Genomic DNA, 24824 nt, shown 5'->3' with positions numbered 1-24824 from the left:
TTAACTGAGGTTGTATCAACTATAGTGAGACAGTAGTGTAGGGTTGAATAGTTAACTGAGGTTGTATCAACTATAGTGAGACAGTAGTGTAGGGTTGAATAGTTAACTGAGGTTGTATCAACTATAGTGGGACAGTAGTGTAGGGTTGAATAGTTAACTGAGGTTGTATCAACTATAGTGAGACAGTAGTGTAGGGTTGAATAGTTAACTGAGGTTGTATCAGCTATAGTGAGACAGTAGTGTAGGGTTGAATAGTTAACTGAGGTTGTATCAGCTATAGTGAGACAGTAGTGTAGGGTTGAATAGAGTTAACTGAGGTTGTATCAACTATAGTGGGACAGTAGTGTAGGGTTGAATAGAGTTAACTGAGGTTGTATCAACTATAGTGAGACAGTAGTGTAGGGTTGAATAGAGTTAACTGAGGTTGTATCAACTATAGTGGGACAGTAGTGTAGGGTTGAATAGAATTAACTGAGGTTGTATCAGCTATAGTGAGACAGTAGTGTAGGGTTGAATAGAGTTAACTGAGGTCGTATCAACTATAGTGAGACAGTAGTGTAGGGTTGAATAGTTAACTGAGGTTGTATCAACTATAGTGAGACAGTAGTGTAGGGTTGAATAGTTAACTGAGGTTGTATCAACTATAGTGAGACAGTAGTGTAGGGTTGAATAGAGTTAACTGAGGTTGTATCAACTATAGTGGGACAGTAGTGTAGGTTTGAATAGAGTTAACTGAGGTTGTATCAACTATAGTGGGACAGTAGTGTAGGGTTGAATAGTTAACTGAGGTTGTATCAACTATAGTGAGACAGTAGTGTAGGGTTGAATAGAGTTAACTGAGGTTGTATCAACTATAGTGAGACAGTAGTGTAGGGTTGAATAGTTAACTGAGGTTGTATCAACTATAGTGAGACAGTAGTGTAGGGTTGAATAGAGTTAACTGAGGTTGTATCAACCATAGTGAGACAGTAGTGTAGGGTTGAATAGTTAACTGAGGTTATATCAACTATAGTGAGACAGTAGTGTAGGGTTGAATAGTTAACTGAGGTTGTATCAGCTATAGTGAGACAGTAGTGTAGGGTTGAATAGTTAACTGAGGTTGTATCAGCTATAGTGGGACAGCAGTGTAGGGTTGAATAGAGTTAACTGAGGTTGTATCAACTATAGTGAGACAGTAGTGTAGGGTTGAATAGTTAACTGAGGTTGTATCAGCTATAGTGAGACAGTAGTGTAGGGTTGAATAGAGTTAACTGAGGTTGTATCAACTATAGTGAGACAGTAGTGTAGGGTTGAATAGAGTTAACTGAGGTTGTATCAACTATAGTGAGACAGTAGTGTAGGGTTGAATAGTTAACCGAGGTTGTATCAACTATAGTGGGACAGTAGTGTAGGGTTGAATAGAGTTAACTGAGGTTATATCAACTATAGTGGGACAGTAGTGTCGGGTTGAATAGTTAACCGAGGTTGTATCCACTATAGTGAGACAGTAGTGTAGGGTTGAATAGAGTTAACTGAGGTTATATCAACTATAGTGAGACAGTAGTGTAGGGTTGAATAGAGTTAACTGAGGTTATATCAACTATAGTGAGACAGTAGTGTAGGGTTGAATAGTTAACCGAGGTTGTATCAACTATAGTGAGACAGTAGTGTAGGATTGAATAGAGTTAACTGAGGTTGTATCAACTATAGTGGGACAGTAGTGTAGGGTTGAATAGTTAACTGAGGTCGTATCAACTATAGTGAGACAGTAGTGTAGGGTTGAATAGAGTTAACTGAGGTTGTATCAACTATAGTGGGACAGTAGTGTAGGGTTGAATAGTTAACTGAGGTTGTATCAACTATAGTGAGATAGTAGTGTAGGGTTGAATAGAGTTAACTGAGGTTGTATCAACTATAGTGAGACAGTAGTGTAGGGTTGAATAGAGTTAACTGAGGTTGTATCAACTATAGTGAGACAGTAGTGTAGGGTTGAATAGAGTTAACTGAGGTTGTATCAACTATATTGAGACAGTAGTGTAGGGTTGAATAGAGTTAACTGAGGTTGTATCAACTATAGTGAGACAGTAGTGTAGGGTTGAATAGAGTTAACTGAGGTTGTATCAACTATAGTGAGACAGTAGTGTATGGTTGAAAAGAGTTAACTGAGGTTGTATCAACTATAGTGACACAGTAGTGTAGGGTTAAATAGAGTTAACTGAGGTTGTATCAACTATAGTGAGACAGTAGTGTAGTTTTGAATAGTTAACTGAGGTTGTATCAACTATAGTGAGACAGTAGTGTAGGGTTGAATAGAGTTAACTGAGGTTGTATCAACTATAGTGGGACAGTAGTGTAGGGTTGAATAGAGTTAACTGAGGTTGTATCAACTATAGTGGGACAGTAGTGTAGGTTTGAATAGAGTTAACTGAGGTTGTATCAACTATAGTGGGACAGTAGTGTAGGGTTGAATAGAGTTAACTGAGGTTGTATCAACTATAGTGGGACAGTAGTGTAGGGTTGAATAGAGTTAACTGAGGTTGTATCAACTATAGTGAGACAGTAGTGTAGGGTTGAATAGTTAACCGAGGTTGTATCAACTATAGTGAGACAGTAGTGTAGGGTTGAATAGAGTTAACTGAGGTTGTATCAACTATAGTGAGACAGTAGTGTAGGGTTGAATAGAGTTAACTGAGGTTGTATCAACTATAGTGAGACAGTAGTGTAGGGTTGAATAGTTAACTGAGGTTGTATCAACTATAGTGGGACAGTAGTGTAGGGTTGAATAGTTAACTGAGGTTGTATCAACTATAGTGAGACAGTAGTGTAGGGTTGAATAGTTAACTGAGGTTGTATCAGCTATAGTGAGACAGTAGTGTAGGGTTGAATAGAGTTAACTGAGGTTGTATCAACTATAGTGAGACAGTAGTGTAGGGTTGAATAGTTAACTGAGGTTGTATCAACTATAGTGGGACAGTAGTGTAGGGTTGAATAGTTAACTGAGGTTGTATCAACTATAGTGAGACAGTAGTGTAGGGTTGAATAGTTAACTGAGGTTGTATCAACTATAGTGAGACAGTAGTGTAGGGTTGAATAGTTAACTGAGGTTGTATCAGCTATAGTGAGACAGTAGTGTAGGGTTGAATAGAGTTAACTGAGGTTGTATCAACTATAGTGGGACAGTAGTGTAGGGTTGAATAGAGTTAACTGAGGTTGTATCAACTATAGTGAGACAGTAGTGTAGGGTCGAATAGAGTTAACTGAGGTTGTATCAACTATAGTGGGAAAGTAGTGTAGGGTTGAATAGAGTTAACTGAGGTTGTATCAGCTATAGTGAGACAGTAGTGTAGGGTTGAATAGAGTTAACTGAGGTTGTATCAACTATAGTGAGACAGTAGTGTAGGGTTGAATAGAGTTAACTGAGGTTGTATCAACTATAGTGAGACAGTAGTGTAGGGTTGAATAGTTAACTGAGGTTGTATCAACTATAGTGAGACAGTAGTGTAGGGTTGAATAGAGTTAACTGAGGTTGTATCAACTATAGTGAGACAGTAGTGTAGGGTTGAATAGTTAACTGAGGTTATATCAACTATAGTGAGACAGTAGTGTAGGGTTGAATAGTTAACTGAGGTTGTATCAGCTATAGTGAGATAGTAGTGTAGGGTTGAATAGAGTTAACTGAGGTTGTATCAACTATAGTGAGACAGTAGTGTAGGGTTGAATAGTTAACTGAGGTTGTATCAGCTATAGTGAGACAGTAGTGTAGGGTTGAATAGAGTTAACTGAGGTTGTATCAACTATAGTGAGACAGTAGTGTAGGGTTGAATAGAGTTAACTGAGGTTGTATCAACTATAGTGAGACTAGTGTAGGGTTGAATAGTTAACCGAGGTTGTATCAACTATAGTGAGACAGTAGTGTAGGGTTGAATAGTTAACCGAGGTTGTATCAACTATAGTGAGACAGTAGTGTAGGATTGAATAGAGTTAACTGAGGTTGTATCAACTATAGTGGGACAGTAGTGTAGGGTTGAATAGTTAACTGAGGTTGTATCAACTATAGTGAGACTAGTGTAGGGTTGAATAGTTAACCGAGGTTGTATCAACTATAGTGAGACAGTAGTGTAGGGTTGAATAGTTAACCGAGGTTGTATCAACTATAGTGAGACAGTAGTGTAGGATTGAATAGAGTTAACTGAGGTTGTATCAACTATAGTGGGACAGTAGTGTAGGGTTGAATAGTTAACTGAGGTCGTATCAACTATAGTGAGACAGTAGTGTAGGGTTGAATAGTTAACTGAGGTTGTATCAACTATAGTGAGATAGTAGTGTAGGGTTGAATAGAGTTAACTGAGGTTGTATCAACTATAGTGAGACAGTAGTGTAGGGTTGAATAGAGTTAACTGAGGTTGTATCAACTATAGTGAGACAGTAGTGTAGGGTTGAATAGAGTTAACTGAGGTTGTATCAACTATAGTGAGACAGTAGTGTAGGGTTGAATAGAGTTAACTGAGGTTGTATCAACTATAGTGAGACAGTAGTGTAGGGTTGAATAGAGTTAACTGAGGTTGTATCAACTATAGTGAGACAGTAGTGTAGGGTTGAATAGAGTTAACTGAGGTTGTATCAACTATAGTGAGACAGTAGTGTAGGGTTGAATAGAGTTAACTGAGGTCGTATCAACTATAGTGAGACAGTAGTGTAGGGTTGAATAGAGTTAACTGAGGTTGTATCAGCTATAGTGAGACAGTAGTGTAGGATTGAATAGAGTTAACTGAGGTTGTATCAGCTATAGTGAGACAGTAGTGTAGGGTTGAATAGAGTTAACTGAGGTTGTATCAACTATAGTGAGACAGTAGTGTAGGGTTGAATAGAGTTAACTGAGGTTGTATCAACTATAGTGGGACAGTAGTGTAGGGTTGAATAGAGTTAACTGAGGTCGTATCAACTATAGTGAGACAGTAGTGTAGGGTTGAATAGAGTTAACTGAGGTTGTATCAGCTATAGTGAGACAGTAGTGTAGGGTTGAATAGAGTTAACTGAGGTTGTATCAACTATAGTGAGACAGTAGTGTAGGGTTGAATAGAGTTAACTGAGGTTGTATCAACTATAGTGAGACAGTAGTGTAGGGTTGAATAGAGTTAACTGAGGTTGTATCAACTATAGTGAGACAGTAGTGTAGGGTTGAATAGTTAACTGAGGTTGTATCAACTATAGTGAGACAGTAGTGTAGGGTTGAATAGAGTTAACTGAGGTTGTATCAACTATAGTGGGACAGTAGTGTAGGGTTGAATAGAGTTAACTGAGGTTGTATCAACTATAGTGAGACAGTAGTGTAGGATTGAATAGAGTTAACTGAGGTTGTATCAACTATAGTGGGACAGTAGTGTAGGGTTGAATAGAGTTAACTGAGGTTGTATCAACTATAGTGAGACAGTAGTGTAGGGTTGAATAGAGTTAACTGAGGTTGTATCAACTATAGTGAGACAGTAGTGTAGGGTTGAATAGTTAACTGAGGTTGTATCAACTATAGTGAGACAGTAGTGTAGGGTTGAATAGAGTTAACTGAGGTTGTATCAACTATAGTGAGACAGTAGTGTAGGGTTGAATAGTTAACTGAGGTTGTATCAACTATAGTGAGACAGTAGTGTAGGGTTGAATAGAGTTAACTGAGGTTGTATCAACTATAGTGGGACAGTAGTGTAGGGTTGAATAGAGTTAACTGAGGTTGTATCAACTATAGTGGGACAGTAGTGTAGGTTTGAATAGAGTTAACTGAGGTTGTATCAACTATAGTGGGACAGTAGTGTAGGGTTGAATAGTTAACTGAGGTCGTATCAACTATAGTGAGACAGTAGTGTAGGGTTGAATAGAGTTAACTGAGGTTGTATCAACTATAGTGGGACAGTAGTGTAGGGTTGAATAGAGTTAACTGAGGTTGTATCAACTATAGTGAGACAGTAGTGTAGGGTTGAATAGTTAACTGAGGTTGTATCAACTATAGTGAGACAGTAGTGTAGGGTTGAATAGAGTTAACTGAGGTTGTATCAACTATAGTGGGACAGTAGTGTAGGGTTGAATAGAGTTAACTGAGGTCGTATCAACTATAGTGAGACAGTAGTGTAGGGTTGAATAGAGTTAACTGAGGTTGTATCAGTTATAGTGAGACAGTAGTGTAGGGTTGAATAGAGTTAACTGAGGTTGTATCAACTATAGTGAGACAGTAGTGTAGGGTTGAATAGAGTTAACTGAGGTTGTATCAACTATAGTGAGACAGTAGTGTAGGATTGAATAGAGTTAACTGAGGTTGTATCAACTATAGTGAGACAGTAGTGTAGGGTTGAATAGTTAACTGAGGTTGTATCAACTATAGTGAGACAGTAGTGTAGGGTTGAATAGAGTTAACTGAGGTTGTATCAACTATAGTGGGACAGTAGTGTAGGGTTGAATAGAGTTAACTGAGGTTGTATCAACTATAGTGAGACAGTAGTGTAGGGTTGAATAGAGTTAACTGAGGTTGTATCAACTATAGTGGGACAGTAGTGAAGGGTTGAATAGAGTTAACTGAGGTTGTATCAACTATAGTGAGACAGTAGTGTAGGGTTGAATAGAGTTAACTGAGGTTGTATCAACTATAGTGAGACAGTAGTGTAGGGTTGAATAGTTAACTGAGGTTGTATCAACTATAGTGAGACAGTAGTGTAGGGTTGAATAGAGTTAACTGAGGTTGTATCAACTATAGTGAGACAGTAGTGTAGGGTTGAATAGTTAACTGAGGTTGTATCAACTATAGTGAGACAGTAGTGTAGGGTTGAATAGAGTTAACTGAGGTTGTATCAACTATAGTGAGACAGTAGTGTAGGGTTGAATAGAGTTAACTGAGGTCGTATCAACTATAGTGGGACAGTAGTGTAGGTTTGAATAGAGTTAACTGAGGTTGTATCAACTATAGTGGGACAGTAGTGTAGGGTTGAATAGTTAACTGAGGTCGTATCAACTATAGTGAGACAGTAGTGTAGGGTTGAATAGAGTTAACTGAGGTTGTATCAACTATAGTGAGACAGTAGTGTAGGGTTGAATAGAGTTAACTGAGGTTATATCAACTATAGTGAGACAGTAGTGTAGGGTTGAATAGAGTTAACTGAGGTTGTATCAACTATAGTGAGACAGTAGTGTAGGGTTGAATAGAGTTAACTGAGGTTATATCAACTATAGTGAGACAGTAGTGTAGGGTTGAATAGAGTTAACTGAGGTTGTATCAACTATAGTGAGACAGTAGTGTAGGGTTGAATAGAGTTAACTGAGGTTGTATCAGCTATAGTGAGACAGTAGTGTAGGGTTGAATAGAGTTAACTGAGGTTGTATCAACTATAGTGGGACAGTAGTGTAGGGTTGAATAGTTAACTGAGGTTGTATCAACTATAGTGAGACAGTAGTGTAGGGTTGAATAGAGTTAACTGAGGTTGTATCAACTATAGTGAGACAGTAGTGTAGGGTTGAATAGTTAACTGAGGTTGTATCAACTATAGTGAGACAGTAGTGTAGGGTTGAATAGTTAACTGAGGTTGTATCAACTATAGTGAGACAGTAGTGTAGGGTTGAATAGTTAACTGAGGTTGTATCAACTATAGTGAGACAGTAGTGTTGGGTTGAATAGAGTTAACTGAGGTTGTATCAACTATAGTGAGACAGTAGTGTAGGGTTGAATAGAGTTAACTGAGGTTGTATCAACTATAGTGAGACAGTAGTGTAGGGTTGAATAGTTAACTGAGGTTGTATCAACTATAGTGAGACAGTAGTGTAGGGTTGAATAGAGTTAACTGAGGTTGTATCAACTATAGTGGGACAGTAGTGTAGGGTTGAATAGAGTTAACTGAGGTTGTATCAACTATAGTGAGACAGTAGTGTAGGGTTGAATAGAGTTAACTGAGGTTGTATCAACTATAGTGAGACAGTAGTGTTGGGTTGAATAGAGTTAACTGAGGTTGTATCAACTATAGTGAGACAGTAGTGTAGGGTTGAATAGAGTTAACTGAGGTTGTATCAACTATAGTGAGACAGTAGTGTAGGGTTGAATAGTTAACTGAGGTTGTATCAACTATAGTGAGACAGTAGTGTAGGGTTGAATAGAGTTAACTGAGGTTGTATCAACTATAGTGAGACAGTAGTGTAGGGTTGAATAGGTTAACTGAGGTTGTATCAACTATAGTGAGACAGTAGTGTTGGGTTGAATAGAGTTAACTGAGGTTGTATCAACTATAGTGAGACAGTAGTGTAGGGTTGAATAGAGTTAACTGAGGTTGTATCAACTATAGTGGGACAGTAGTGTAGGGTTGAATAGAGTTAACTGAGGTTGTATCAACTATAGTGAGACAGTAGTGTAGGGTTGAATAGAGTTAACTGAGGTTGTATCAACTATAGTGGGACAGTAGTGTAGGGTTGAATAGAGTTAACTGAGGTTGTATCAACTATAGTGAGACAGTAGTGTAGGGTTGAATAGAGTTAACTGAGGTTGTATCAACTATAGTGAGACAGTAGTGTAGGGTTGAATAGTTAACTGAGGTTGTATCAACTATAGTGAGACAGTAGTGTAGGGTTGAATAGAGTTAACTGAGGTTGTATCAACTATAGTGGGACAGTAGTGTAGGGTTGAATAGAGTTAACTGAGGTTGTATCAACTATAGTGGGACAGTAGTGTAGGGTTGAATAGAGTTAACTGAGGTTGTATCAACTATAGTGAGACAGTAGTGTAGGGTTGAATAGTTAACTGAGGTTGTATCAACTATAGTGAGACAGTAGTGTAGGGTTGAATAGAGTTAACTGAGGTTGTATCAACTATAGTGAGACAGTAGTGTAGGGTTGAATAGTTAACTGAGGTTGTATCAACTATAGTGAGACAGTAGTGTAGGGTTGAATAGAGTTAACTGAGGTTGTATCAACTATAGTGGGACAGTAGTGTAGGGTTGAATAGAGTTAACTGAGGTTGTATCAACTATAGTGGGACAGTAGTGTAGGGTTGAATAGAGTTAACTGAGGTTGTATCAACTATAGTGAGACAGTAGTGTAGGGTTGAATAGTTAACTGAGGTTGTATCAACTATAGTGAGACAGTAGTGTAGGGTTGAATAGAGTTAACTGAGGTTGTATCAACTATAGTGGGACAGTAGTGTAGGGTTGAATAGAGTTAACTGAGGTTATATCAACTATAGTGAGACAGTAGTGTAGGGTTGAATAGAGTTAACTGAGGTTGTATCAACTATAGTGAGACAGTAGTGTAGGGTTGAATAGAGTTAACTGAGGTTGTATCAACTATAGTGGGACAGTAGTGTAGGGTTGAATAGTTAACTGAGGTTGTATCAACTATAGTGAGACAGTAGTGTAGGGTTGAATAGTTAACTGAGGTTGTATCAGCTATAGTGAGACAGTAGTGTAGGGTTGAATAGAGTTAACTGAGGTTGTATCAACTATAGTGAGACAGTAGTGTAGGGTTGAATAGAGTTAACTGAGGTTGTATCAACTATAGTGAGACAGTAGTGTAGGGTTGAATAGTTAACTGAGGTTGTATCAACTATAGTGAGACAGTAGTGTAGGGTTGAATAGTTAACTGAGGTTGTATCAACTATAGTGAGACAGTAGTGTAGGGTTGAATAGAGTTAACTGAGGTTGTATCAACTATAGTGGGACAGTAGTGTAGGGTTGAATAGAGTTAACTGAGGTCGTATCAGCTATAGTGAGACAGTAGTGTAGGGTTGAATAGAGTTAACTGAGGTTGTATCAGCTATAGTGAGACAGTAGTGTAGGGTTGAATAGTTAACTGAGGTTGTATCAGCTATAGTGAGACAGTAGTGTAGGGTTGAATAGAGTTAACTGAGGTTGTATCAGCTATAGTGAGACAGTAGTGTAGGGTTGAATAGAGTTAACTGAGGTTGTATCAGCTATAGTGAGACAGTAGTGTAGGGTTGAATAGAGTTAACTGAGGTTGTATCAACTATAGTGAGACAGTAGTGTAGGGTTGAATAGTTAACTGAGGTTGTATCAGCTATAGTGAGACAGTAGTGTAGAGTTGAATAGAGTTAACTGAGGTTGTATCAGCTATAGTGAGACAGTAGTGTAGGGTTGAATAGAGTTAACTGAGGTTGTATCAACTATAGTGAGACAGTAGTGTAGGGTTGAATAGAGTTAACTGAGGTTGTATCAACTATAGTGAGACAGTAGTGTAGGGTTGAATAGAGTTAACTGAGGTTGTATCAACTATAGTGAGACAGTAGTGTAGGGTTGAATAGTTAACTGAGGTTGTATCAACTATAGTGAGACAGTAGTGTAGGGTTGAATAGTTAACTGAGGTTGTATCAACTATAGTGAGACAGTAGTGTAGGGTTGAATAGTTAACTGAGGTTGTATCAACTATAGTGAGACAGTAGTGTTGGGTTGAATAGAGTTAACTGAGGTTATATCAACTATAGTGAGACAGTAGTGTAGGGTTGAATAGAGTTAACTGAGGTTGTATCAGCTATAGTGAGACAGTAGTGTAGGGTTGAATAGAGTTAACTGAGGTTGTATCAGCTATAGTGAGACAGTAGTGTAGGGTTGAATAGTTAACTGAGGTTGTATCAGCTATAGTGAGACAGTAGTGTAGGGTTGAATAGTTAACTGAGGTTGTATCAGCTATAGTGAGACAGTAGTGTAGGGTTGAATAGAGTTAACTGAGGTTGTATCAACTATAGTGAGACAGTAGTGTAGGGTTGAATAGAGTTAACTGAGGTCGTATCAGCTATAGTGAGACAGTAGTGTAGGGTTGAATAGAGTTAACTGAGGTTGTATCAGCTATAGTGAGACAGTAGTGTAGGGTTGAATAGAGTTAACTGAGGTTGTATCAGCTATAGTGAGACAGTAGTGTAGGGTTGAATAGAGTTAACTGAGGTTATATCAACTATAGTGAGACAGTAGTGTAGGGTTGAATAGTTAACTGAGGTTGTATCAGCTATAGTGAGACAGTAGTGTAGGGTTGAATAGAGTTAACTGAGGTTGTATCAGCTATAGTGAGACAGTAGTGTAGGGTTGAATAGAGTTAACTGAGGTTGTATCAACTATAGTGAGACAGTAGTGTAGGGTTGAATAGAGTTAACTGAGGTTGTATCAACTATAGTGAGACAGTAGTGTAGGGTTGAATAGTTAACTGAGGTTGTATCAACTATAGTGAGACAGTAGTGTAGGGTTGAATAGAGTTAACTGAGGTTGTATCAACTATAGTGGGACAGTAGTGTAGGGTTGAATAGAGTTAACTGAGGTCGTATCAGCTATAGTGAGACAGTAGTGTAGGGTTGAATAGAGTTAACTGAGGTTGTATCAGCTATAGTGAGACAGTAGTGTAGGGTTGAATAGTTAACTGAGGTTGTATCAGCTATAGTGAGACAGTAGTGTAGGGTTGAATAGAGTTAACTGAGGTTGTATCAGCTATAGTGGGACAGTAGTGTAGGGTTGAATAGAGTTAACTGAGGTTGTATCAACTATAGTGAGACAGTAGTGTAGGGTTGAATAGAGTTAACTGAGGTTATATCAACTATAGTGAGACAGTAGTGTAGGGTTGAATAGAGTTAACTGAGGTTGTATCAGCTATAGTGAGACAGTAGTGTAGGGTTGAATAGAGTTAACTGAGGTTGTATCAGCTATAGTGAGACAGTAGTGTAGGGTTGAATAGTTAACTGAGGTTGTATCAGCTATAGTGAGACAGTAGTGTAGGGTTGAATAGTTAACTGAGGTTGTATCAGCTATAGTGAGACAGTAGTGTAGGGTTGAATAGAGTTAACTGAGGTTGTATCAACTATAGTGAGACAGTAGTGTAGGGTTGAATAGAGTTAACTGAGGTCGTATCAGCTATAGTGAGACAGTAGTGTAGGGTTGAATAGAGTTAACTGAGGTTGTATCAGCTATAGTGAGACAGTAGTGTAGGGTTGAATAGAGTTAACTGAGGTTGTATCAGCTATAGTGAGACAGTAGTGTAGGGTTGAATAGAGTTAACTGAGGTTATATCAACTATAGTGAGACAGTAGTGTAGGGTTGAATAGTTAACTGAGGTTGTATCAGCTATAGTGAGACAGTAGTGTAGAGTTGAATAGAGTTAACTGAGGTTGTATCAGCTATAGTGAGACAGTAGTGTAGGGTTGAATAGAGTTAACTGAGGTTGTATCAACTATAGTGAGACAGTAGTGTAGGGTTGAATAGAGTTAACTGAGGTTGTATCAACTATAGTGAGACAGTAGTGTAGGGTTGAATAGTTAACTGAGGTTGTATCAACTATAGTGAGACAGTAGTGTAGGGTTGAATAGAGTTAACTGAGGTTGTATCAACTATAGTGGGACAGTAGTGTAGGGTTGAATAGAGTTAACTGAGGTCGTATCAGCTATAGTGAGACAGTAGTGTAGGGTTGAATAGAGTTAACTGAGGTTGTATCAGCTATAGTGAGACAGTAGTGTAGGGTTGAATAGTTAACTGAGGTTGTATCAGCTATAGTGAGACAGTAGTGTAGGGTTGAATAGAGTTAACTGAGGTTGTATCAGCTATAGTGAGACAGTAGTGTAGGGTTGAATAGAGTTAACTGAGTTTGTATCAACTATAGTGAGACAGTAGTGTAGGGTTGAATAGAGTTAACTGAGGTTGTATCAACTATAGTGAGACAGTAGTGTAGGGTTGAATAGTTAACTGAGGTTGTATCAGCCTGCTGAGGGTTGCAGATAATACTCTCCTGACAGGGATAAGAGCTGTCAGCTTCTGATCCAAGAGCCCTCTACCCAGCGCGTGTGTGTGTATTGATCTCTGTGTGTCTCTGTGTATACCAGTGTGTGTATTGATGTCCATGTGTGTCTCTGTGTATGCCAGTGTGTGTGTGTGTGTGTGTGTGTGTGTGTGTGTGTGTGTGTGTGTGTGTGTGTGTGTGTGTGTGTGTGTGTATTGATGCCCTGTGTGTCTCTTTGTATACCAGTGTGTATTGATGCCCTGTGTGTCTCTGTGTATGCCAGTGTGTGTATTGATGCCCTGTGTGTCTCTGTGTATACCAGTGTGTGTATTGATGCCCTGTGTGTCTCTGTGTATACCAGTGTGTGTATTGATGCCAGTGTGTGTATTGATGCCCTGTGTGTCTCTGTGTATACCAGTGTGTGTATTGATGCCCTGTGTGTCTCTGTGTATGCCAGTGTGTGTATTGATGCCCTGTGTGTCTCTGTGTATGCCAGTGTGTGTATATATGCCCTGTGTGTCTCTGTGTATGCCAGTGTGTGTATTGATGCCCTGTGTGTCTCTGTGTATGCCAGTGTGTGTATTGATGCCCTGTGTGTCTCTGTGTATACCAGTGTGTGTATTGATGCCCTGTGTGTCTCTGTGTATGCCAGTGTGTGTATTGATGCCCTGTGTGTCTCTGTGTATACCAGTGTGTGTATTGATGCCCTGTGTGTCTCTGTGTATGCCAGTGTGTGTATTGATGCCCTGTGTGTCTCTGTGTATGCCAGTGTGTGTATTGATGCCCTGTGTGTCTCTGTGTATACCAGTGTGTGTATTGATGCCCTGTGTGTCTCTGTGTATGCCAGTGTGTGTATTGATGCCCTGTGTGTCTCTGTGTATACCAGTGTGTGTATTGATGCCCTGTGTGTCTCTGTGTATGCCAGTGTGTGTATTGATGCCCTGTGTGTCTCTGTGTATGCCAGTGTGTGTATTGATGCCATGTGTGTATATATGCCCTGTGTGTCTCTGTGTATACCAGTGTGTGTATTGATGCCCTGTGTGTCTCTGTGTATGCCAGTGTGTGTATTGATGCCATGTGTGTATATATGCCCTGTGTGTCTCTGTGTATACCAGTGTGTGTATTGATGCCCTGTGTGTCTCTGTGTATGCCAGTGTGTGTATTGATGCCCTGTGTGTCTCTGTGTATACCAGTGTGTGTATTGATGCCCTGTGTGTCTCTGTGTATGCCAGTGTGTGTATTGGTGCCCTGTGTGTCTCTGTGTATACCAGTGTGTGTATATATGCCCTGTGTGTCTCTGTGTATACCAGTGTGTGTATTGATGCCCTGTGTGTCTCTGTGTATGCCAGTGTGTGTATTGATGCCCTGTGTGTCTCTGTGTATACCAGTGTGTGTATATATGCCCTGTGTGTCTCTGTGTATACCAGTGTGTGTATTGATGCCCTGTGTGTCTCTGTGTATACCAGTGTGTGTATTGATGCCATGTGTGTCTCTGTGTATGCCAGTGTTTGTATTGATGCCATGTGTGTATATATGCCCTGTGTGTCTCTGTGTATACCAGTGTGTGTATTGATGCCCTGTGTGTCTCTGTGTATACCAGTGTGTGTATTGATGCCATGTGTGTCTCTGTGTATACCAGTGTTTGTGTGGGTGTGTGTGTATTGATGCCCTGTGTGTCTCTGTGTATGCCAGTGTGTGTATTGATGCCATGTGTGTATATATGCCCTGTGTGTCTCTGTGTATACCAGTGTGTGTATTGATGCCCTGTGTGTCTCTGTGTATGCCAGTGTGTGTATTGATGCCATGTGTGTATATATGCCCTGTGTGTCTCTGTGTATACCAGTGTGTGTATTGATGCCCTGTGTGTCTCTGTGTATGCCAGTGTGTGTATTGATGCCCTGTGTGTCTCTGTGTATACCAGTGTGTGTATTGATGCCCTGTGTGTCTCTGTGTATGCCAGTGTGTGTATTGATGCCCTGTGTGTCTCTGTGTATACCAGTGTGTGTGTATATATGCCCTGTGTGTCTCTGTGTATACCAGTGTGTGTATTGATGCCCTGTGTGTCTCTGTGTATGCCAGTGTGTGTATTGATGCCCTGTGTGTCTCTGTGTATACCAGTGTGTGTATATATGCCCTGTGTGTCTCTGTGTATACCAGTGTGTGTATTGATGCCCTGTGTGTCTCTGTGTATACCAGTGTGTGTATTGATGCCATGTGTGTCTCTGTGTATGCCAGTGTTTGTATTGATGCCATGTGTGTATATATGCCCTGTGTGTCTCTGTGTATACCAGTGTGTGTATTGATGCCCTGTGTGTCTCTGTGTATACCAGTGTGTGTATTGATGCCATGTGTGTCTCTGTGTATACCAGTGTTTGTGTGGGTGTGTGTGTATTGATGCCCTGTGTGTCTCTTTGTATACCAGTGAGTGTGTGTATTGATGCCCTTGTGTCTCTGTGTATTCCAGTGTGTGTGTGTGTGTGTGTGTGTATTGATGCCCTGTGTGTCTCTGTGTATACCAGTGTGTGTGTCACCACATCTGCACTCCTCATAATTCAGCCTCTCTCCAGCTGTGCAGAGGTCAACAGAGTGATGCAGTGATGGGTGGGCTCTGCTTTAGACCCCAGTCTGTCAGGGAATGGGTGAGCTCTGCTTTAGACCCCAGTCTGTCAGGGAATGGGTGAGCTCTGCTTTAGACCCCAGTCTGTCAGGGAATGGGTGGGCTCTGCTTTAGACTCCAGTCTGTCAGGGAATGGGTGGGCTCTGCTTTAGACCCCAGTCTGTCAGGGAATGGGTGGGCTCTGCTTTAGACCCCAGTCTGTCAGGGAATGGGTGGCCTCTGCTTTAGACCCCAGTCTGTCAGGGAATGGGTGGGCTCTGCTTTAGACCCCAGTCTGTCAGGGAATGGGTGGGCTCTGCTTTAGACCCCAGTCTGTCAGGGAATGGGTGGACTCTGCTTTATACCCCAGTCTGTCAGGGAATGGGTGAGCTCTGCTTTAGACCCCAGTCTGTCAGGGAATGGGTGGGCTCTGCTTTAGACCCCAGTCTGTCAGGGAATGGGTGGACTCTGCTTTAGACCCCAGTCTGTCAGGGAATGGGTGGACTCTGCTTTAGACCCCAGTCTGTCAGGGAATGGGTGGACTCTGCTTTAGACCCCAGTCTGTCAGGGAATGGGTGGGCTCTGCTTTAGACCCCAGTCTGTCAGGGAATGGGTGAGCTCTGCTTTAGACCCCAGTCTGTCAGGGAATGGGTGGGCTCTGCTTTAGACCCCAGTCTGTCAGGGAATGGGTGGGCTCTGCTTTAGACCCCAGTCTGTCAGGGAATGGGTGAGCTCTGCTTTAGACCCCAGTCTGTCAGGGAATGGGTGAGCTCTGCTTTAGACCCCAGTCTGTCAGGGATTGGGTGAGCTCTGCTTTAGACCCCAGTCTGTCAGGGAATGGGTGGGCTCTGCTTTAGACCCCTGTCTGTCAGGGAATGGGTGAGCTCTGCTTTAGACCCCAGTCTGTCAGGGAATGGGTGGGCTCTGCTTTAGACCCCAGTCTGTCAGGGAATGGGTGGGCTCTGCTTTAGACCCCAGTCTGTCAGGGAATGGGTGAGCTCTGCTTTAGACCCCAGTCTGTCAGGGAATGGGTGAGCTCTGCTTTAGACCCCAGTCTGTCAGGGAATGGGTGGGCTCTGCTTTAGACCCCAGTCTGTCAGGGAATGGGTGGGCTCTGCTTTAGACCCCAGTCTGTCAGGGAATGGGTGGGCTCTGCTTTAGACCCCAGTCTGTCAGGGAATGGGTGGGCTCTGCTTTAGACCCCAGTCTGTCAGGGAATGGGTGAGCTCTGCTTTAGACCCCAGTCTGTCAGGGAATGGGTGAGCTCTGCTTTAGACCCCAGTCTGTCAGGGAATGGGTGAGCTCTGCTTTAGACCCCAGTCTGTCAGGGAATGGGTGGACTCTGCTTTAGACCCCAGTGTGTCAGTGAATGGGTGGGCTCTGCTTTAGACCCCAGTCTGTCAGGGAATGGGTGAGCTCTGCTTTAGACCCCAGTCTGTCAGGGAATGGGTGAGCTCTGCTTTAGACCCCAGTCTGTCAGGGAATGGGTGGGCTCTGCTTTAGACCCCAGTCTGTCAGGGAATGGGTGAGCTCTGCTTTAGACCCCAGTCTGTCAGGGAATGGGTGAGCTCTGCTTTAGACCCCAGTCTGTCAGGGAATGGGTGGGCTCTGCTTTAGACCCCAGTCTGTCAGGGCATGGACCTTTAGCCCAAGAGGTTTAGAATGGAGGACTGGCGATAGATTAAGAATTAAGAGTTTGGGTTGTGGTACGCTGATACTAGATAAGTGCTTAAGATGCATCGAAAGGAGAGAAGAGAGAGGAGAGAGGAGAGAGGGAGCGAGCGTGTGAGAGAGAATGAGAGAGATGGCTTTAGAATAAGGCAGTCTCTGTTCTGTTCAGTCTGTTCAGTCTGTTCTGTATGAGTGCTTTGACTTGAGATAAATGGAAATAGTTTGCCGTTGTTTTGCCCTTGTTACATCTGTAAGATGGATGATGTGGCAGAGACATTGATGTCAGGCCGTAACAGGTCAGGATGCATATCCACACACACACGCATGCACACACACACACAGAGGAAGAAGTCAGTGTGATTAGACTACACAGGCCCGGCTACTGGACCACGGATGGCTGGCTACGGCTAAACGGATGAGAGAAGGATGCATTTGACATATCTGGGTTATGAAATCTTCCTCCCATTCTGCCATGCAGATCTCTCAACTGCCTTCCAAGACACGCCAGTTCAGGATTAAACTGTGTCATTTTCTCTCGGCGACCTGGAGATTACAGAGTATTCCCGTAATCTGTGTTGCTCTAACGATCTCAGAGTGGTCGTGATTTAAGTCATGTGCAGTACTGTACCCTACAGTATGTTGTTTTCTATTGTCTCAGAGTTTGAATTGCGTAACTCTATCTCCTCAGTGGTGCCTGATGAGGAGCGGCACGATGGGGATGAAGATGTGGTGTATCCTGTAGAGAGGACACCACAGGAATGAGTTAGTCCTTTATATTTCAAAAACTAAAAGCATTGTATTTGGGACAAATCATTCACTAAACCTCAACTAAATATTGTAATAAATCATGTGGAAATTGAGCAAGTTGAGGTGACTAAACTGCTTGGAGTAATCCTGGATTGTATACTGTCATGGTTAAAACATATTAATACAACAGTAGCTAAGATGGGGAGAAGTCAGTCCATAATAAAGCGCTGCTCTGCTTTCTTAACAACACTATCAAAAAGGCAGGTCCTACAGTCCCTAGTTTGGTCGACCTGGACTACTGTTCAGTCGTGTGGTCAGGTGCCACAGAGGGACTTAGGAAGGAAAATTACAATTGGCCCAGAACAGGGCAGCACGTCTGGCCCGTGGATGTACACAGAGAGCAAACATTAATAATATGCATGTCAATCTCTCCTGGCTCAAAGTGGAGGACAGACTTTATCCCTACTTGTATTTGTTAGAGGTATTGACATGTTGAAAACACTGAGCTGTCTGTTCAAACGACTAGCACACAGCTCAGACATCTATGCACAAGACATGACACCACAGGTTTCTTTACAGTCCCCAAGTCCAGAACAGACCATGGGAGGCAGTATTACATGGAGCCATGACTACATGGAACTCTTTTCCACATCAGGTAACTAATGCCAGCAGTAGAATCATATAAAACAAACTGATAAAAAATAAATAAAATACACCTTAGTGGAGTAGGGGCCTGAGGGCACACACTTAGTGTGTTGTGAAATCTGCTATGAATGTATTGTAATGTTTTTAAAAGTGTATAACTGCCTTAATTTTGCTGGACCCCAGGAAGAGTAGCTGCTGCCTTGGCAGGAACTACTGGGGATCCATAATAAACCCCAGGAAGAGTAGCTGCTGCCTTGGCAGGAACTACTGGGGATCCATAATAAACCCCAGGAAGAGTAGCTGCTGCCTTGGCAGGAACTACTGGGGATCCATAATAAACCCCAGGAAGAGTAGCTGCTGCCTTGGCAGGAACTAATGGGGATCCATAATAAACCCCAGGAAGGGTAGCTGCTGCCTTGGCAGGAACTAATGGGGATCCATAATAAATACAAACACCACCAGGAGTCATTACGACGACAACGTTAAAGCCACTGATTACAGGTAACTGGATCGCACTTAACATCACACAAACACAAATAAGATACTGGACACACAAAGATACGCACGCACACAGCCTTAGAAACACACACACACACACACACTTGAATGCATCACAAGCCCTCCAATCACTCCTCGCTTACTTACTTTCCCAATCTAGCTCAACACACTGTCAGTTTGAAGAGCAAAGCAGCCTATTACTGTTACAATCTGTCAAACTTGCTGTAATCTGTCTGAGAGTCACAGCAGCCAGGCAGAAACATTTCCCTCAGCCCTTCCTACAGTCTCTAATTGCCTCCAAAGGGAGGTGACTGTTGGTTGGAACCGTGTTGTTGAACAATTACCAGCCGGAGTCTAGCTAAGGACCTCTCTACTCTCCCTCTCTCTCTCTCCTCTCTCTCCCTCTCCTCTCTCTCTCCTCTCTCTCTCTCCTCTCTCTCTCCTCTCCTCTCTACTCTCTCTCTCTCCTCTCTCTCCACTCTCTTCGTTTGATTAGCAGCAACCCTTTTCAGAAGAACATCCCAGGTAGAGAGGAAGTAGAAACATCTGGTGGTTGGTCAGTAATGATTCATCATGTGTTAATAAGAAGTTCATTTGAAACCCACTTCTCCGCAGCAGATGTAACCCACATTACTGCCCAGAAATAGCAGATCTATTCAGCCGAATAGTAAAAATAGACTAGTTAAATGTGCTACTGCAGATGACGTGTCACCACAGAGGCTTGTGTGTGTGAGAGAGAGAATTTGCTGCCTCCCTATCATGCAAATCAAATATCCTAACAATGATCAAATTAGTCCATAACATGTTCCTATGTAGGACTGTAGCAGGCCAGGGTCTGTTGATGTAAAGGAGTTTTGGGAACATATCAGATCTTTCCACTCAACCCATTTTACCACAAAATATAATTCTCTCCTCTTCAATGTGCATGACAGCTCCTCCAACACTCGTTCCGGCTGAATTGCCTTTCTGAGGACAGTGAAATTGAAAGTGAAGGAAAACAGATGAAAGCTAAATGAAGCCTTGGATTTTCCTGACGCGGGGGACAACAGGAGACCAATTAGAAAGATGGAGGGGAGGATGTCGGTGGGAGTTGAGTTCTGCAGTCAGGTGTCAAGGTTTACACTGGGATCCTGGACCAAAGAGTCTTCAACTGGTTCCTTTCCTCCTATTTCCTTCATGACCACTGATGTTCTTATTTACCTATCAGTTGATGTGATGAAAATCAATAAAAGGGGGGAATATTAAGAGTATTAAAGGCCCAGTGCTGTCATAACGTGATTTCCCTGTGTTTTATATATACAGGTAACTGTCAAAATAATGGAAACCCTTGAGTAAATGAAGGTTCTGGTGGCTCTGTGAGGTGCATTTTCCTAGCATGGTTTAGGTCCACTCGATCCCTTAGAGGGCAAGGTAACTGTCAATTAATACACAGCCATTCTGAGTGATCACCTTCAACCTATGGTGAATCATGTCTATCCTGATGGGAGTGGAGCCCCCATCCACAGGTCACTGAATGGTTTGATGAGCATGAAAACCATGTAAACCATATGCCATGGCTGTCTCAGTCACCAGATCTCAACCAATGGAACATTTATGGGAGATTCTGGAGCGGCAACTGAGACAGTGTTTTCCACCACCATCAACAAAACACAGAATGATGGAATTTCTCGTGGAAGAATGGTGTCTCTCCTATCGAGTTCCAGACACTTGTAGAATCTACGCCAACTTGCCAAGGCACATTGAAGGTGTTCAGGTGCCTCGTGGTGGCCCAACGCCCTATTATGACACTTTATGTTGGTGGTTCCATTATTTTGTCAGTTACCTGTATTTCCACACTATGAGGTTGGAATAATAGTGTGAAATTGTGAAAATGCTGATAATGCCGTATTAACGTAAGAGCTTTGTTTGACAAGACCGGCTGCGATTTCTGCCTGCTCAGTTGGGATGTAGTTTTGGACTGCCTGGCGACAGGCAATAGTTAATAATCATTTGGGGGTGCTTATATTTGTCCTGTTACACACAAGTGTACAATGGAAATGTGTTTCTTGCATATCCCAACTCTCCCTGAGACACCCACAGAGAGTGGGGTCACGGCCAGGGCCCCTGAAGCAATTAGTACCTTGCTCAAGGGCACAGCGACAGACTTTTCTCCTTGTCGGCTCTGTTACTGGCCCAACACTAACCTTGAGGCTATCTGCCGACCATAGACCAATAACAAAGAGAGTTTTAAACCTCTCTGCCAATAACAGCTAGTTTTGAGGTTCCATATCCCTCCCATAAAGCTTAGGCCCCTCACTCAGACCACTACTATAGTCCTAGCAAAATTCTTGCTTGAGAAATATGTATTTTCTAAGAAGCAATTTGTTTCTTTTTTTTGTAAAATTTTTATCGAAAAAAATAACAATAAGGTACTTAATTGTTGCCCAGAAATGATTTGATATTGAGATAAAAACAGATGCATTGGGCATTTAAGGCATAACTACTGAGGTAGGAGACATACATCACCATGGAAACATTAAAATAGTAAAAGTTTGTCTGACGTAAGTCTGATACTAATCGCTCAACTTCTATTGAACTATGGGAACCTTACAGTATGTTCGCAACTCTGGTATGTTTCAATGGCGATTTAATCAGACGCACAAAAAATACAACACTTTGATCCGGGTTGGATCATCGTCAGGTCATCTTTTTCTTGAATACGTTCCTTCTGTCCTGCACCTGATGAGTTGGAATTTCCTTATTTTTCTCTATTTTCTAATGATCTATACAAATCTCTGCCCAAGCTATTGTAAAGTAGCTTGTTATTGATGATGGTGTCTACATACATACATACATACATACATACATACATACATACATACATTGGCATTGAATCGGGGGCAGTGACATGACATCCATATATGTTACTGACTGTAAACCTGAGGGGTTTGTCACAAGTGGAATGTAGACTATAACTAGGAACCAACACGCGATGGAACGGACCGGACTTCGCTGTCCCCGTCACACGGCCACATTCCAACGGGGGCGGGTATCCAGGCCGGCGGACTGGCTGACTTGCTGGACGCTCCGATGGGCGATTATTTGACCCGAGCGAGACAGGCAGGAACCCTTGGCTCTAGTCCAGAAACGCCAGTCACGTTTTCCACTGTGCCCGCGGGGCAGCTACGGCATCGCCTAGGAAAGTAAACAAACGGGCGGAACAAGCGACTGGCCTGTCACAACATGACCGCACTTATCAGTGGCAGTTGCCTCGCCTGGCGCTTCCTGTTTGTGTTTTACCCCGCCCACATCTCCCACACTGTGCAGGCGGGTGTCTGGTATGACAATATTACATCATTATTGTTACGACACTGCTTCTCGTCTCTCCTGTAGTAATAGCCATCTTCAAAAGGAATATTTTAGTGACAGATAAGCAACATATCAGACAGATAAGCAACATATCAGGCACCACCTCTTATCATAACATTATTACAATTTAACTACTGTCTGTAGGTGTCATCATCAGGGATGGTTCCAATGAGTTACTGACTCATACAGGTGGCTGAAAAATAGTGGGCTGAACCAACACTAATATTCTATGGGGGTGCCATGTTATTGCTTTTGGGGAGGGGCAGTGATTTGTTATGGGAGTGCCCAGAACCCCTGGCAGCCAGTGTAATTCTAACCCTGGCAGAACAAATACAATGTATTGTTCAGTTCACCCTCCAGATTAGTTGAGTAATAAGCTGTGTCAGAGCTGTTAGTGTGCTGATTCACCTCAGTGGATTTTAGACGTGTACAAGACTGTTGTAACTGCAGAGTCTGCTATATATTCAGCTGAACGGACACTCATTAAATGTGCAACTGTGCAAAACTTAAAGGGAATTTATCAATAGCCATGTTGTGCTAGGGTATACTATATCCTACAGAGGGCTAGAGAGAGATAGAGAAACATCATGGAACGATGCACGGTGGAACCGCTTTAACCGCTTTTCATTTCTGCCCATTAAAGATTCAGCGTGCCTAATTAAAAAACACTGCATCAGGGAAAAACAAAGCCTCTTAAAACATTGTCAGTCAGTATTTCACCGCATTGGCGCCATGATTAAAGCCACGGTCGCCCGTCTCGTAACCGTCTGTCAGAGGTAAAATATAAATGGTGATGTCGTGCCGCGAGACAAATCGCTCACTCAGGTTCATATTTCCCAGAGCTTGACGGTTTCGTCATCAACTCACACTGCATCTCGGGAGTCGGTGGCTGAGCACGGAATGAAGACTAAACGAGTGCCAAAAGAAAACAATCAGTACTCTGCAGAACAGCGCCGAGGTTTATGTTAAAGCCCCTCTTTAAAAGGATCAGCCACTCGAGTCAGTCTTTGATAGAAATGTTCAGGAGTCAGTGTTGTGGGTTGGCCTTCCTGATTAGAGTGGAGAGGTTTCTTTGGTCGGCTAATGAGAGGGACCAGCGAGGCTGATGGGAAGTGGAGAATACAGTCTTAATGACAACCTTTCTACAACACACCATGTTAACAGGAAGCACTCTTGCATTAAACAGAGAGAAAAAGGCACTGGGTTTTGTGTTTCAGCATCCACAATATGGTTGCAGGGCCACATGCACGCACACCATACCCAAAGCTATTCACATTAGAGCTCAATTGAGCCAGCGTTTGCCAGGCAATGTATTTAGACAGGGAGAGAGTGAGAAGGGGCAAGGCAGGAGGAAGAGAGAGACACAAAAATATGGGGTAGAGGTTATGAGAGGAAGAGAGAGCGTGTGTGTCAGAGAAAGAGAAAAGAAGAGTGGTCTTCGAGGGAGGAAACAGGACCAGTATAAAAGAGACGTCACAAACAAAACAGTCCATTACGGGTCTGGGACTGAGACGGGGAAACAGACAGCTACCACACAACACAATCAGAGGAGCTAGGGTCTCATATCACAAGAGAAAAGGGACAACTTAAATGTATAAATACATGACTTAGTTTTGTGGCACAGAAGTTTGTACATAAATCGAGGTTGCATACCAACATGCAATCAATGTACCACCCGACATGACGTATTCTCATTTTGCCACTTCTTTATCATCCAAACTGCATTTGGATCACTCAAATCACCCACACAGTCCACTTCACACCACTATCACAGACAGACGTTTCACAGTCACAAGGTACTCTACATCTATCAGCCTACAAATCATGCAGCTCTGTAACTGCTAGTACCTCCCTGTATACCTGGATATCCTGCTCGTTTGTCCCCGTCTCTGTAGCCCAATAAGGAGCCTGGGGGAGGACGGCTCATAATAATAATGTCTGGAACGGAGCGAACGGAATGATACCATTCCATTGATTCTGCTCCAGCCATTACCACAAGCCTGTCCTCCCCAATCAAGGTGCCACCAACCTCCTGTAGATTATATCTGATAGGGCTGGGCTTGAATGACTGATGAGGCTGTGTGTCTGTGTCTGGATACAAGATGTAATTCGGCCTGTTTCTCTCTGTTTTCACCTCTTCTATAGGAGGAGTGAGGAGCAGCATGGAAATAAATGGGTACGCACTGGTCTGTTTGATGTCCTAGCTGATCTGTTTTACTGAAGTGGCATTGATTGAGGATAATGCTTTGGCTAATGGCTATTATGGACGTGATGTAAGATGTTGGCAGGCGAAGTCTGTAAAGCTCGCTTTGAAAAGGAAGAGCCTAAAACCGTGCGAGGGAAACCGTCGCTGGTGCCCATTCGTGATGCATTTGTTTGTGTGTAATGACTACTAGGTACACATCCAAGTCATCTTCCATGCATTGATCTTACCAGTAGCCTTTATAAACATATACGTTTAACAGTGCAGATGAGTCTTGCAGCCAAGCCAGAGTTCATACATACACGCATGGAAAATTTAAAAAGGGACACTCCCAGTCTGTCCCAAACCAAGCCACAAACAGCCATTTCCTCCCACGGTGCCCTATATAACATTTATAATACAATCATCGTC

General features: G+C 42.3%; 1 protein-coding gene across 2 annotated transcripts in view; it reads left to right on the top strand.

The window, feature by feature from the left end:
* The window catches only part of LOC139565981 (proline-rich transmembrane protein 4-like), a 101135-nt gene that overhangs the window by 72843 nt on the left and 3468 nt on the right, over window positions 1–24824 (top strand). The gene's annotated exons all lie outside the window — the stretch shown is intronic.

This window comes from Salvelinus alpinus, chromosome 37 (genome assembly GCF_045679555.1).
Source record: "Salvelinus alpinus chromosome 37, SLU_Salpinus.1, whole genome shotgun sequence".
NCBI classification, from domain to species: Eukaryota; Metazoa; Chordata; class Actinopteri; order Salmoniformes; family Salmonidae; genus Salvelinus; species Salvelinus alpinus.
Note: the sequence above shows the minus strand (reverse complement) of the source record. Positions and strands in the feature narration are given on the sequence as shown.